The sequence below is a fragment of the Pleurodeles waltl genome, chromosome 1_2, assembly GCF_031143425.1.
Source record: "Pleurodeles waltl isolate 20211129_DDA chromosome 1_2, aPleWal1.hap1.20221129, whole genome shotgun sequence".
Taxonomy (NCBI): domain Eukaryota; kingdom Metazoa; phylum Chordata; class Amphibia; order Caudata; family Salamandridae; genus Pleurodeles; species Pleurodeles waltl.
In genome coordinates, this window is record NC_090437.1 from 811,095,498 (window position 1) to 811,112,495 (window position 16,998).

Below are 16,998 nucleotides of genomic sequence, written 5' to 3' on the forward strand. Positions count from 1 at the left end.
ATAAATTTAGATAATCAGTCCTGAATACTGGTAAATTAGAATATATTTCAAATCTTATTTGAGTTATGATCTTTATCTAAATTGCATCTAACATTTTTGAAAAAAAATACCCACGGGCTTATTATTTGTTAAGCAGCCACAAGTGCAGTATGCACTCAATAGGTATTGCAATAAACTAGCTCTGTATTACAGCCTTTCCTGTGTTGTATACAATGTAGAGGTGAAAGTTACTAAGTACAGGTCTCATCTACTGCTGGGAGAGAGCTTCATGCTAACTTGGGCATCTGGGTAGGATATAATGATCAAAGGCACTGCAAGCAAGAACACTCAGGAGAAGATGCTGCTTTCTCATTTTGCATTGTCTCTTTCTGGCACTACCTAGCACATCATTGCTTTTGGAGCCATGCCGTACGGGAATCTCAGCAAGGCTTTGGGTCGCAATCAGCAGAAATACTCTCCATTCCAGAATGCAACAGCATTGACCCTCTAAAACTGTCCTTCGTTGCCAAGCTGCTGACTCTCCTCATTATAATCATCCCATATGTTAGAGAGCAAACATTATTAATATAATATGAGTAAACAAATATAATAATTAACCTGTGCTAACAGAGCTTAATTAGAGAAACGTGTGTTAGAAAAATAAAGCATGCATGTTTGAAATGTGGTTGACATAGTGTCCGACACTTTGAGATCTATGTGAAATAATAAATAACTGTGAAAAACCATTTTGATAACCCATAACCCTTTGTGCTGACAAAAGATAATTAATATTGATGAGTAAAACTAATGATCTAAAAGTATTATTGACTACTTCATTCTTTCTTTATTAGCATTAGTAAAAGGCGTAAGTTTTAATATTTTCCTACATCACAGTGTTTGAGATGTTAGGCTGACTTCATTGAAAATATTTTGCAAACATTGTTTATTAGCTATTCCATTGGAAGCTCACAGTGGACATCTGCTGTCTTTTTTGCACTCTGTTCTTTTTGCAATTCCTTGTGATAAATATTGAAACTTTTAACAGTGAGCTTTAGTTTCCAGTAGGTAGTAATGTTAGCTAAGATGTGATGCCCTATGCTGTTTTCTGCAGTTTATTCTTCTGCTGAAACTGCCAACCGGAGAGGAGTGTCAACATGAGGTTATCCTGAAGAAGAGTGAAGTAAAGATACAAACTGACGAGAAGTGAAATTCAATTGGTTGCTAACTATCACACCTCATGGTCTTGTCCAACAGGAGTCTAGCTACTAACTTTTGAGAGTTTAATTTAGCAAAGTTCTAGATGACGTAGGTTCAGTTTCATTAAGATTTAGTTCTGTTCAGTTCTGTTGTAGATTATGTCTAGTTTTGTCCCACTTGAAAGATTCGAAGTATTTAGATACTTTAGGCCCAACATTACTAAACTGTTGCCCCTTTCATGCTCCTGATCTCTGAAGACCTGAGGTTCCTGTGCTCTGCGGATGAAGACTCTGCTACCTGCTGTCTCATTTAGGAAAGGCATAACTAATGTGCATTTGTGTTTTTCAATACAGGATTTCCTTAGAAAATCCAACTGCAGTTTTTTTCCTATCGCCATAGTTAGATGTTTTCCAAATAAATTTTTGCCCTATTTTGATATTTGCATGTGACAAAGCCCAGTCCCACACATGCTTTTTGAATTAGAATTTGGTAGTGAGGATGTCAGACCCAATAATTGAATTGATTGTTTATTAATTGATTCTGACTGATTTAACTGCACAATTAATTAAATCTGTTACTATTTCTCAAATAATTCTGTTGTTATTTTGTATAGTTCTTTTGCAGTGTTTAATGGTGATTGCACTTGTTAGGCTAAGATTCTTTAGACGTTTTGGACAGCCTGTTTTGTTTCTGTATTACTATCATTTGGGCCAGATGTACGAAGCATTTTTCAAGTCGCAAACGGCGAATCGGGCTGTTTGCGACTTGAAAAATGCTATTTTGGATGTACAGGCCCATTTTTGCGATTCGGTAATCTATTTACTGAATCACAAAAAGGGTTTGCGAGTCACAATTAGGAAGGAGTGTTCCCATCCTAATTGCGAGTCACAGTCCCATGTATGATTGTTTGTGACCGCGAATGCAGTCAAAAAACTATTGCAGTTAGCACTAGTTTCAAACTGGTGCTAACCCATTCGTGAATTACAGAGAAAATATTTTTTCAGAGCAGGCAGTGATCCTATGGACCACTGCCTGTTCTGAAAAGATGAAAAGAAAACTTTTCATTTTTTGTATTTGAACTGCATCTCGTTTTCCTTTAAGGAAAACGGCCTGCATTAAAAAAAAAAAAAAAAATGCTTTATTTAAAAGCAGTCACAGACATGGTGGTCAGCACAATGTGAGGCCCCCCCCCTTTATAACTTTTTTATTTTTCAAAGTTTCCAAATCAAAATCAAGTGAGTCAAAACTCAAGTGAGTAAAATTCAAATGAACGCAATCTTTAATATCAGAAAAGGGGAACCGGCGGTTTCCCGCCGGTTTTCCCCTGGGCCAGGGAATCCTCCATGGCGGCGCTGCTTGCAGCGCCGCCACGGGGATTCCGACCCCCTTCCCGCCAGCCTGTTTCTGGCGGTTTTCACCGCCAGAAACAGGATGGCGAGAACGGGTGTCGTGGGGCCCCTGGGGGCCCCTGCACTGCCCATGCCACTGCACTCGTCGCACCCCTGCAACTCCGCCGGCTCCATTCGGAGCCGGCTTCCTTGTTGCAGGGTCTTTCCTGCTGGGCCGGCGGGCGGCCTCTTGGCGGACGCCCGCCGGCCCAGCGGGAATGCCAGAATGGCATCCGCGGTCTCCTGACCGCGGAGCAGCCATTTGGCGGTGACCGCATGGCGGGCAGCGACCGCCACCCGCCGCGGTCAGAATGACCGCCATAATGTTTTAATTCAAATGCCAAAAAGGAGACACTCAATGCTATTGCAGGAGTTATGTCTCCAATAAATCAGACTTTTGACAAACAGGTCCGCTTATAGATGTAACTTGTCCTGTGATCTCACAAACTTTAGTGTCTCCAAATTCAGTTCTAGTGTCACCTGAGAGTCTGATAGGTCTGCATTGTAATACTCCACAATGCGGTCCTTAAAGTAAATGATAACGTTTCTTTGCAGGCTTGAGAACTAAGCGATTACCAGAGTGGTTGGAGAAAAAGAGTGGTGCATCAGCAATGAAAACAATTGCTGAAAGGCAAAGAACACTAAATCTGGCAAGATGAAAATTTGAATTAAATGAAGTGATTGAAGAAACACTTGAATTAAATAGAATTGACTTGTAATGAAGATGAGCTATGCTTCATGTGTAAAGATGTCACAGATAGAGCAGGATTGGCACAAACTTATCAGAACTTGCTGAGAAATGGAGTTTGAGTTACCCAAGACTGAAAAGGAAGCCAGTGGAATGGTATCAACAGACAGACAGGTTTGTGAAGCTTGCAAAATGTTTGTGGGAGGATTGGTATACTATTTTAGAAATAGTGGTTCCAACTGATTTATGGATTGAGTGCAAGATGAGTGTTGATTGGCCGACAAGAGAGCCTCCATTAGATCCAGTTATAGGTGCGCCATCTCCTGATGTAATGAAAAGCTATTACAAAGTGATTACATTTTTTTAATGAGAATTTCCCCTAAAGATATTGATTGGCAGAGAATTGATAGGACAGCTCAGGAAGCAAAGGAATCAAAACATGCATATTATGGAAGGTTGCTGCAGCCATTCAAGCATTACAGTGGTACAGAGACAATTGAGGCCAAAGAAATTTTTCATTTTGTGTTCAGGTTCGTGCAAGGGTTGAGACCTGAAATTGGTAACATACTTAAGTGTCATTTGATTTGCTGGCAAAGAAAGTTGATTGATGAAGTATTGCAGTTTGCTAACCATTTCAGTGACAAAATTGTCATGAAGCAGAAAAGATTGATAGAGAAAGCAATGCTGATGCAGATAAGAGCAGCACAATCAGGGATGCAGGGAACTCCAAAACAACAGGAATACATGCAAGTGAATCCGGGACAAGGAAGAGTGAGAGAAAGAGGAGGTGGTGGTGGTGGGAATGGAAATTGTGTTGATCAGAATACTAATGTTAATCAGGGTGATGTGCAGGTAATGAAGAAAATGTTATCTTGTCACGCATGCAGAAGTCTTGGACACTGGAATTGGGAATGTCCTTTGATGGTGTAGGAAGGTGTTTTGCAGATGAATTAACAAAATCTGTTTCCAAATTTGAATGGACCAAGAAATCGGAATCCCGATGTAATTGTTCAGAATATGAATGATCAAATTCAGATTCCACACATAAAAAATCCACATCAGCAAATGCCACGTTTTCAGGTACCACAACAACACATGCAACAGCAGGTGTAAATGATACCACAGCAGCAGCAGATGCAAGTACCTCAGGTTCCAGTGGCACAGCAGCAGGCAGTGGTTCCTCAGCAGATCATGGGTCCAAGGTTAAGTCAAAATATTCAGCAAGTGAAAACACAATATCCATTACACAGTGAGGATGAATTGGATAATGAAATCATGAGTGAGAGTTTGGATGAGGAAGAATGTGTGCTAGCAGCTTCTTTGGGAGTGCTACCTATGTAGATGGAACAGTCATGGGTCAGGAAGTTTAATTCCTGGTTCACACAGGAGATACAAGCTCTGCTGTCAGAACTGTAGAAGCCACTTTCTGGGAGAAGGAGTAGCGAATCAATAACTGACAAGTCTGATTACTGAATCAACACCTGTTAAAATGTATACTTTTGAAGGCATGCACAAATTTGTAGTTTGTGACTCAAGTCTTGTCTGCCTGCAGGGAAGAGATTTGTTGTGCAAATTAAAATGCCTGATTACTTGCACAAATAATAGAATTGAATTTTAAACAAATAGTGATGATGAAGAATCATGCATACCAGTTGGTTGTAATCTAATTATTGAAGTATTCCCATTGATTCCTCTCCCCCCCCATTTACAGTACATGACTTGAAAGAAGTGCTGAGCATCCCATGTAATTCACCTATTATAGGTTTGTGAAAACATAATGGAAAGTTTTGCATAGTACAGGATATAAGACAAATACATGACATAAGGGTCAAATGTTGTCCAGGCAGACATGATCCAGTAGTGATCTTGTTCCAAATTCCATGTGATGTAGAATGGTTCACAGTAGCATTTTTCTCAGTGCCTCTATATGAGGTTAGCCAGTCTCTCTTTTGTTTTAACTTCTGCAATTGTGTGTATTCCTGGGGTAAAATTCCACAAGGATTTTCAGAATACCCGTCAATTTTTATTCAAGAGTTGAAGAAGAATTTGGAAGCATTGGAAATGCCTCTCCAATCTACATTGGTTCAGTGCATTGATGATTTGATTGTTGCTTTAATGAAAAGAGAAGCATGCAGTCAAGATACTATTGCCTTACTAAATCATCTATGGTAAAGTGTCCACATCAAAATTACAGTACTGCCAAAAAGAAGTCAAATACTTGGGACATCAAACAGAGAAAGGTGCAAGGAAAATATCTAGAGAAAGGTTACAGCTATATTGCAAATTAACCCTCCTGTTACTCAAAGAGATGTCAGAATGTTTTTAGAAATGTTGAGTAACTGTCGCCAGTGGATTTCTAATTTTTCTGTTATTTCTAAGTCTTTGCAGAGATTAACCCACAAAGTCATTATTGACCCAGTACCTTTCGATGAAGCTTGTATGGACGTTTTTACTGAGCTGAGAGAGAGTCTGTGCAGAGTACCAGCTCTGTGAATGCCTGACTACACAAAACCATTTTCACTGTTTTGTCATGAACGTGATTGTTGTGCTCTTTCTGTCCTGACACAGGTACACGGTAACATAAATCGTCCTGCAGCATCGTTTTCAGCTACATTGCATCCAGTTGCTGATGCTTTACCAGGTTGTGTGAAGCAACTGGCTGCAGTTGGTGTTAGTATTGCCCAAAGTGAGAGCATTGTGATGGGGCATTCTTTAACTTTTCTGGTCCCTCATTCAGTTGAGGTCTTGCTTACCAGGACCAAAACTCAATACCTGACCAATACTTGATTGACAAGATATGAACTCTTGATTCTGAGATCCCCACATATGAACCTGAGAAGGTGCGGAGTACTTAACCCCACTACATTGTTACCTATATACACTGTTGAATCTGAAAATATAAATGAAGTGGAACATGACTGCCTGGATGTTGCTGAACAGTGCACCAAATTCAGACCTGATATTCAGGATACTCCATTAGAGAAAAATGATCAAATAATTTTTGTTGATGGTTCCTGTTTAAGAGGCAATGTGGGTACCTTGAGAGCTGGTTACACTGTGTGTACTACTTCTAGGGCCAGATGTATGAAAGCTTTTTGCATTTGAAAACTTTGCGAATGTCCATTTGCGAATGCAAAAAGCCATTTGAGAATGTATTAAAGGCATTCTGAAAGCAATTTTAAGGAATCTCTAAAATAGCGATTCCTTAAAATTGCGACCCTGTTTAGAGAGTCACAGATTGCGACTCTCTAAATAAGAAATCGCAAATAAGGATTCCTTATTTGTGATTTCTAAGCACATTTAAGAAGCAATTCCTTAATGCGAATTGGGCACTAAGGAATAGCTATTTACCACCAAGTTGAACTTGGTGGTAACCATGTGCAAATTTTAAAAATGCATTTAAAATGCATTTTTAAAATGTACGTGTAAAGCACACATGCCCTTTTGGCATGTGTGCACCTTACATGTCCTAAAAAACTTTTTGGGGTGCAGCAGAGGTGACCTTAGGCCCCCAGCACCCTGGGGTTTTGCATTTCTTTCCAGTTGAGAAATCGCAATTTTGGAAATGCAAAGAATTCGCAAAAATTGGCCTACAGGCCCATAGGTGCGAATGGGGCCGGTATTGCAATTTGCGATTCGGTAATAGCATTCGCGATATTTAAGAAATCGCTATTACCGAATCGCAAATGTGATAAATTGTATTTTGCGAATCAGAAATAGCGATTTCTTAAAAATCGCTATTTCCGACTCACAAAAGGCCTTCTTGGTACATCTGGCCCCTGGTGTACTCAAATCTTCATGGCTTCAAGTAGTATTTTCTGCACAAGTGGCTGAGTTGGTTTCTCTTACGAGAGCATGCTATATATCATCACAGCTCAAAATCATGATTTTTATAGACAGCCAATATGTATTTGGTGTTGTATATGACCTCGGGCAGATATGGTCCAAAAGGGTTTTAGGACCTCCTCTGGGTCACTTATCAGGAACAGTGACGTAATTCTTGAGTTGTTGAGAGATTTATAATTACCAGAAAAAGTTGCAGTTGTCAAGTGGGCTACGCATCGCAAGTAAATGATTTTATTACTATGGGTAATGCCTATGCTGATCAAGTTGCTAGATATTGTGCACTTAAGTGTGCTGCTTTCAATGAAGAGTGAAGAAATGTAATAGGCACTGATGAGACAAGTTGAGGTTTTCTGTTGACAGTGGGTGACACTAGGGGAGAAATTAAAAGATTGCAAGATGAGGTTCCAGAAGATGAGAAAAGAAGCTGGACAAAATTGAGTTACAAACAAAGAGAAATTGATGAAATGTGGGTTTCAAATGAAGGGCAGTTGGTCTTGCTAAACTGTCTACTGACACAAACGGATAGATTTTATCATGATCAGACTCATATTAGCAGAGATGCAATGATTTGAACATTTATGGAATCATGGTTCAATCCAAAATTTAGACAGGTTCCAGAAGCAATTTGCCACATATGCATTAGATGCCAGCAAATGAATGTGGGGAAAAAGAAATGTTGTCAATTTGAGCCACATTGGAAGATCGGGTAGTCCATTTAACAGAATGCAAATGGATTTCATTGAGATGAATGTGTGTGGTGGTTTGAGAAATGTGTTGAAGATTGTTGTATAGTTAGCCATTGGATTAAAGCCTACCCTACACAAACAAATGAGTAGCAAAGCTGTTACTGAGGGAGTTAATACCAAGATTCTGGTTTCCTGCCTCTTTCGAATCAGATAGAGGAAGTCACTTCAATAATGAGGTGATAAAAATTTTATGTTCAGCCTTAAACATTGAGCAGAAGCTGCACTGAAGTTATCATTCTGAAGCTTCTGGATTAGTGGAACAAACAAATGAATGGTATTCTGAAAGCTCGATTGGCAAAAATGTGTGCTTCCTCTAATCTGAAATGGCCTGATGCTTTACCTTTGGTTCTGATGAGCTTGTGAAGTGCACCCGAGAGAAAAACTGGTCTCTCACCACATGAAATAGTAATGGGTAGAGCCATGAGGTTGCTAGCTGTTCTTACAACTGCACTTGTAAGCATAACAGATGACTTAGTGCTGGATTACTTCAAGGGTCTAGCTGATGTGGTTCACTCTTTGTCTAACCAGGTGGAAGCAACAGCTGTGCCATTATCCCAAGAACAGTGTCAGAGTCTTCGGGCTGGTGATCAAGAAGCACTTGCAGAAGACTTGCTTGGAGCCTAGGTTGAAGGGACCATTTCAAGTCATACTATTGACAACCACTGCTGTGAAGTGTGCTAGATTTCCAAACTGGATTCATGCAAGCCATACTCGTGAGATGCCATATCCCTTGGATGATGAAGATCCAGTGTTACTGAGAGCACCAGCAGAAACTGTGCAGTCTCAATGTAGCAGAGCCAAACAGTACAGACACTCAGTAGAGGCAGTTGGGGTTGTTTAGGTAAGTATTTATTTGTTGTTTTGCATAAGTGATGTATATGGTTCGGTATAATGAGTTGAGGATTAGTTCTTCATTGATCAAAGTTCGTTTTCTTAACGTGTTTCTTTCCCTCTTCTCCTTTTACTTGGTATTTGACATCTCCTCTCGGGCTCCCGGGTTGCATATAGGGGAAAGAAAAAAGGATAGATGTCGATGGTGAGTGGGATGACAGCTGTTACATACGTCCTTCGCTTAGTTATACTACTGGGGAATGGGTTCGGAAAGGGGGGGGTGCGCCAGTGAGGACGGTGGGCTGTGTCTTTATTTCCTTATCTCCTAAATGTGTTTACTTTTGGTCGTGCTCGTTACGTGCTCTTTTTGGTGCCCTCTGACTCCCTCCCTGTCCTCCCCTCACCCTGCCTCCCTCCCTTCCCCAGCTCGTTCCTCTTTAATTTGCCCCTCTGTTCGCCCACAAGGACCGTACCTTCCAGAGCCACGACCCTCCGGGGCCGTGGCTGGCTCTATGGTGGTTCCCTCGTTGCTCTCTGGTCTCCTCGGGCTCCGACGCCACTCCGCTTCCCCTGGCTTCGTCGTCCCAAGTTCCTGGACCGCAGGGCCGCCCTCCGTCTTCGGTGTTGTCCCTCGGATTGCGTGGCTCTCCTTCCCCGCCGTTGTCGCCGCCTTTCTTCTTGCTCGTAGCTTTCTCCGTCTTCGTCTCCTCGACCGCCACTTTCTCCGTCTTCGTTTCCTCGCTCGCCGCTTTCTCCGTCTTCGTCTCCTCGCTCGCCTCTTTCTCCGTCGCCGTCTCCTCCTCCTCTTCCTGGGGAATCCACGGTCTTTGACCTCCCGCCGGCCAATCCGCTTTGGCCCCGTCATCGGTGGTTGTCAAGGCAACCTCCGATTGCCGTCCTCGTGGTGGACTCGTTCCCATGACAACATGGGAACGCAACAACACTTGCTCTGCCGCTGCCGTGCCTCCGATCGGGCTGACCCGGTCACACTCAAGAAGAACAAGTTACAGAAACAGAACAAGAGACTGCAGTGGTAAAGGCAGTGCAAACTGGTGAAGAAACAGATTAAGGTAATCCTCTGACAGATGAAATTGAGGACAATCCCAGCAGAAACAGAAGTGAATGTAGCAGGGCAGTCAAGTCTGAGCGGGAGGACTCTCCCAGACGTAGACAATGGGGAAAAACAGTTAAAACAAATATTGTTTCCTGAAGTAGCCGAGAGTGGGGTTGAGTTGAATCAAAGTCAGACAGGTTTTACTCCTTCTAAAGTAGCTAATGGTGCAGGTGAAATAATCAAAGCAAAAAAAAAAGAACTTGTTTGTTTTCTGCTAGACCAAGAAGAATCTTAAGTCCAGTTGTATCGTCACTGTCTAGAAAAACTGTAGAAGGGAAATAAATGGCCTTCCTTCTATGTCACTGGAAACATTCTTGATATGTTGTCAAGCATAAATAAGGAACCAGAAACAACAGAAGAAACAGATCTGAGTGAAGGAGAAACAAGTGCAACTCAAAAATCAAGTCAAAGATATACAGGTCCTGAATGGGCATACCCTGCAGCTGATGAGTAGGAACACAAGTTTACGTCCTTTTGTTTTCATCGTGAAAATCCAGTACAGCATTGTGGAACTTGAAATTACACTTGAACTGAGTTTTGAAATTACATTGCCAAATGACCAAGAGAGACATTATTCACTTGAAGTGATAGTTAGTGAACAGAAGATTGTTTGTTACTAAAAGAGACATCGAAACTGATTTTGACAAAACTGCTAAACCGATTTTTGACAAGTTCTGGAGAGCCTGCAAGTTGCTGTATATTATCGCCAAAAATATTCAAGATTATTTTTTATTTTTGTTGAGACTGCATAGTTAAGTATATATTTTAAGTCTATATTTTTCTTCCTTCCACTTTTTGATTGTTTACAGGCCATGAATAAGAGTAATAATAGAAACAATAGGTGCAAGTATGTGTGTGTTGGATTGGCAATGGTATGTGCGTTGTTGAGTTTGTTGTTGATTATATGCATGAGTATTTCTGATAAAGCTGACACTACTTACACACCTTCTTTAATGGAAGAGATTACCACACTTTCTGAGTTAGACAGGTTCTATAAAGATGAGAGTTATTTACACTCAGACAACCCACAAGGAATCCTTTCTTTTAATGTTTACCATTGTTTGCTGTATGATTATATTGAGACTATGGATGTCAGAGGATGTTATGTGTGAACACAGGTTCCTTCCTCAGTGTTAGAAGGAATTACATATCATAGCTCACCACTAACATATGGGTTTAGTTGAAGTCTTTTACTACCAAGGCTTTATAATCAGGAGTACAGTATTTGTATTCTACTTTTGATTTAGTTTTTACTTTTGTTCGAGCTAACCAAAACTTGAGTAATTTTGCTAAGGCCAGAAAGATAGACATTGCAGGAGGTTTCTTTGAGCCTAGACTGACATTTGGCATTGCTTACGCTCACAGGAATAATTTGGCATGCATGCTTTCACCAGTTTAGAAACATTTTCTGGATCAGGATGAAGACACAAGAAAGGCAATTAAAGGGGGGATAGAAAGTGGCTTAGCAAAATGCAATTATAAGAATGATCATGCATATAGTGTAAATACCACGCAAGGAAAGCTTGCTTTAGATTTTCACCAATTAGGAAAGCTTTCCATATACAGGCCTTGATCCAGATACGAAGTTTGTGGGAATAAGTGAATGTTGACATTTATTTCTGTTAAGGAATATATGGGACTATATGCTAAATGGGCAAGATCCTGTGATACCAGGTGTGTATGATATTTGTGGTAAAAATGCGTATTATTGTCTCCCTAGGGGATGGTATGAGACTTGTTATTTGGGAGTAGTTTTCCCTAAAATTTACCAGATTGACAACATAAAGGATACTCATGACAAATCAAGACCAAGATCAAAAAGAGCAATCTATTCAGAAAAAGTTTGGGATATTTTGGGGGCAATTATTCCTTGTATAGGAGTTGTTCTGAATGGTATCATGATTTGGAAATTGTCAACCATTGTGGACAAAATATTGACAGATTTTGCTGGAGCAATACTTCACATGGACACTGTTGGACCCGGCACTTTTGCGTTCATCCCCAGACTTTTTGCCTCCTTCCTCTTATTTTTCCTGACGGCTTGCTGTTGGCTCTAGGACTCTGAGCACTTTATCACTGCTGATCAGTGCTAAAGTGCAGCTGCTCTCCCTTCTAAAGTTGGTATGATTGATTTATGCCTAATAGACACATTTAATTTCCATGTAAGTCTCTTGTTCAGTGGTATCCCTATACCCAGGGCCTGCAAAAGAAGTGCTACTAGTGGGCCTGCAGTGTTGCTTGCGCCACTCACTGAAGTAGCCTTTCAATCTTGTCTCAGGCCAGCTAGCGCAGGGCCTGTATGCACAGTTTTCTGCCACAGGGATCTGGCATCTAAATGTACTTGCCAGGCCCAGAATTCCCCTTTTGCTACATGTAAGTCACCACTAGGATAGACCCTAACTAGTCCTCTGTGCTAAGTATGTAGAAGGCAGGACATGTGCATGGTAGCGTGGCCTGTACTGGTAGTGACAAACAACCTATTTCGTTTCTCACTGCTTTGAGTGCTGCCTTGCTCATAGGATTGCATTGGAAATGCCCTGCATTATGACTAGGGATATTGTTTGATTTATGAGGGGTAGCGTAGGCATGTTTGGTATGGTTGTAATGGTAGTGAGAAATACTGCTTACTGGTGTAGGTGGATTTTTTATTACCATTACAAAAATGCCACTTCTAGAAAGTGAGCATTTATCAGTGCTTATGACTGTGGTGTTTTACAGCTTGATTCCAATCCATGTCTGGGCAGAGTGACAGTTGGACCTTGTGCATACTTTTCAGACAGCCTGTATACATGGAGGATGGAGGTGTCACAGAGGTGCATCTATATTGTGAATGGTCTTCCTAGGCTGAGGAGGGGAGGCATGGAACATTTGCATCTGTAAAGACTGTGTCCTGGCCTCACACAAAGGGCCATTTACCCCCAAATCATGTCTGGAGCCTGTGCTGGAGGAGAGAGGTGACACTCCTGAAACCAGTTGGAACTGGTTGGAACCTCCTCTCCACCTCTTTGTTAAACTTTTGCAAAACTGAGTACAGGGGATTTTCCCCATGTAAGTGTATACAAGAAACATACTTGGAACTGGACACAGAATGCTGCTGAAGGGACTCACCAGGAACCCCCTCCTCTGGACAGAGAGATTTGGCCTGTATACAAGCAGGAAATACGCCCTTGTTATTGGCATTCCATATGGTTTAAGTACATGTGTCTTGCTGGTAATTTGAGTATCATAATGTTGTGTTTCTTATGACTTGCCATATTTTTCCTGATGTTCCTGTACTTATGAGGATCTTTAGACATGTGCATCATTGTAGTAATGTTTTTCCTGACTACTGCTTACGTTGCAGAATAATGAATAACCTGTGTGTTATATGTGACTACTGCTAGTTTTGGCACAGTACTAATGCTATGTAATATTCTGATAACTGCTTGGGTAGCAGGCTATAAATGACATGTTGTGTTTGGTTTAATGATGTTATGTACAATACAGTTTATTTGTATATAACCTGGTGTTGTGTTTCCTTTGTGTTGGGGATAGGGTGTCACGTGTGTTGTGTAAACCCTTTACACATTGCCTCTGGGATAGGCCAGACTGTTTGTGCCAAGCTACCAAGGGGGTGAACAGGGGTTATCTTGGGTGTATAACACCCTCGTCCTGACTAGGGTGGGTGGGTTCTTTCTGGCTTAGGTGCATACCCTAGCCAATCAGAAACCCCATTTCTAACATTGGATGTCAGCAGTGAGGATAGGACTTGCGCTTGCACAATACCATTGTAACTTATTGTGGCACCACAAAGATTGTGTTTAGAAGCTACATTAGAAATTTGATACATTGGAATTTTGACTTAAAGAACATGAAACAACCAAGTGTTGGGGAAAATATAGGTAAAGGTTTTACTTGAGGTAGAAAATTGGTTGGGAAATCTTAGTCAGGATTTTGTGGGAGCAATACTGAAACCATTATTAATAGTGGTTGTATGACTTCTTTGTATAATCAGATTTTACAAACTGTACATATGCATACAATTGCAAAAGGCAAAAAGTAAACAGAGGGAAGAAATAGAAATGGAAAAATGAGAACCAGATACTTTTGTGATTTGAAAAATTGTGAAAAATGGAGAAAACTAACTATAGATATAGTAAACAAACTAAGGGCCTGATTAGGAGTTAGACAGAAAGGAAGACTTATCCACCGAACTTCCAATGGTGAGGTTGCCACCATGCTGCTACCTACTTGCTGGACCTATTACGAATTTCCCACTGCACTGATGGGTGGAAACCTTGCAGCCCAGTGGGAAGGTGGCAGCAGCATTGTGTCTGGCTCATAATTGAGCCAGTAGGAGTGCTGCCGCTTCACAAGCACAAGCACCCTAGCATTGTTCACTGTCTGCATAGTGAGCATTGAGAGGGTGCTGGGCAGAGAGACCCCTGCACCGCCTGTGCCAAGTGAATGTGCAGTGCAGGGGCCCCCCTGTGGCCACCTGCTCCTGTTCTCCGCCACCCTTTTTATGGCGATGATACCACCAACAAAAGGCTGGCAGAGAAACAGGTTGTAATCAGAAGGCTGTTGCTGCATGTAGTGCCGGCTCGGATATTTCTGACCTCTGCCACCGTCAACCTGTTGAGAACATCAATCCCGGCGGGGACTGCGTTACCCTGGCAGTCTGACCACCAGGGACATAATGTGTGGTCGGACCTCCCCAGCAGCAGCAGTCCTGACTGCCACCACAAGGCTGGAGGTTTCAAGGCTGTCAGCCTCATAATGATGCCCTACGTTTTTTATTGTCTCATTAATGTACTGTTCTTTTATGACAGCACATATTTCCATCAGAGGAGGGATTGCTAGAGAGCAAACATTATTAGTAAAATATGAGTAAACAAATCTTATAATTCACATGTACTTAAAGAGCTTAATTAGAGAAACGTGTGTTACTATGCGTTCTATGTGAAATAATAAATAATTGTGAAAACACATTTTGATGAATCATAACTATTTGCATAGACAATAGAAGATTAATACTGATGAGCAAAACTAATGATTTGAAATTATTACTGACTACTGTACTAAATATGGTTTGCATATTAAAATTGTTTTATTCTTCATGTATTAGCATTGGTAAAAGGCCTAGGTCTTAGTATTTTTCAACAGCACAGTGCTTGAGATGTTATGCTGACTTCATTGAAAATCTTTTGCAAACATTGTTTAATAGCTATTCCATTGAAAGCTCACAGTGGAAATCTACTGTCTTGTCACTCTCTGTCCATTCTGTACTTCCTTGTGATAAATATTGAAAGTTTTAACAAGGAGTTTTAGTTTCTGGTAAGAAGTAATGTTCGCTAAAAGTTCATGTTCTGTGCTGTTTTCTACAATGTTAATATTCTGTGAAACTGTTGACCGGAGAGGAGTGTCAACGTGAACCTATCCTGAAGAAGAGTGAAGAAAAGATACAAACTGAGGAGAAGTGAAATTCAATTGGTTGCTCACTATCACACCTCATACTCTTGTCCAATAGGAGTCTATCTAGTAACTTTTGTGACTTTAATTTAGCAAATTTCAGGATTATGTAGTTTCAGTTCCATTCGGATTTAGTTCTGTTCAGTTCCGTTGTAGAATATGTCTAGTTTTGTCCCAGTTGACAGATTCTAACAGTTCAGATACTTTAGGCCCATCATTCCTGAACCATTGCTCCTTTCATGTTCCTGAAGCTGATCGCTGAAGTCCTGATGTTCCTGTGCTCTGCTGTCAAAGACTCTGCTAACTGGTGTTTCATTTAGGAGAGGTATGACAAACGTGCATTTGTGTTTTTCTTTACAGGTTTCTCCCTTAGAAATCCAACCGCATATTTTTGCTAGTGTCATAGTTTAGATATTTTCTAAATAGATTTTTGATTTATTTTTGATTTTTGCATGTGACAAATGGCAGCCCCACACATGTTTTTTGAATTAGCATTTAATAGTGAGGATATCAGACCCAATAATTTAATTAATTGTTTATTAATTTATTAGGACTGATTCAATTGCACAATTATTTAAATCTGATACTATTTCTCAAATAATTCTGTTGTTACTCTGTACAACTCTTTTGGAGTGTTTAATGGTGATTGAACTTCTTAGGCTAAGATTCCTTAGACGTTTTGGACAGCCTGTATTGTTTCTGTATTACTATCATTTGGTTTTGCATATTATTTACATGACTTTAGTATTGTTAGTATAAGGGCAGTAAATGTTAAACGATACTAAACTGGTGTGGTGATTTATGGCCACATAGGTCATGGTGTGTATAAATTACTGACTTCTTGTTGCAATTCATTGTTTTTTATGGTTATTGGTTCTTATTGTTTGATTTGATGACCTTATTACTCCTGTCTGAGTCAGAAGATTCCAGTCGATCTCTGAGGGAAGTAGATGTCACTGCCCTATTAAATGTCACCTAACCTAATTTAGGAGGTCAAAATGTCACCTAACCTAATTTAGGAGGTCACACACCCACACATACCTCGAACTCTTGGTGCTCCTCTGCAGGCAGTTAGATCTTGCTAGGCATGCGATAATGCCTCAAAAGATATATCTAAGACAGTGCTGCCTCCTATAGATTTACCAAATATAATAGCACTCTCAGGACAAGTAAAAATCAGATCCATATACATAGTACCTCTCCTATTTGGAGACCAGGCTGCTGCATTTCACCTTCACCAATTGCCACCCAATACTCCATCATTACAATGGTTTTCACTTCTGATTTTTTAGTCGCCGTTGCTTTCATATGGTGACCATCTCAAAGGAATGAACATGCAAACATTACCCTCGAGTACAATTATGAATGATTATTGCCAATTTAGTCATCATCGTCTCTCTATCTACACTGAGCACATTGGTGCTTAGTCTGCATTATTTTTTATTGGGATGGACACAAACACTACTTGGCTGAAATTGGCTTCATCCAGAGTGGAAATCACACATCTGCATGTTTTCTCTATTCTTTCCTTAACACAGCAGCTTTATTAAAGTGAGAAATGAATAGATCTAATGTGTTTATGCTATCTTATTTTGAGGCTTGACTGCATTATGTTTTCTAAACACCCTTCCCTTCTTTTTGTACTTTGGGGCAAAAAACAACTTTCCACACTGCAGTCGCTAAAATCGGGCACTGTCTTTACAACCCTTTGTTGACACCAAGCAGCTATTAAGTGTTAGACTTGGCATCCCTGGCGCG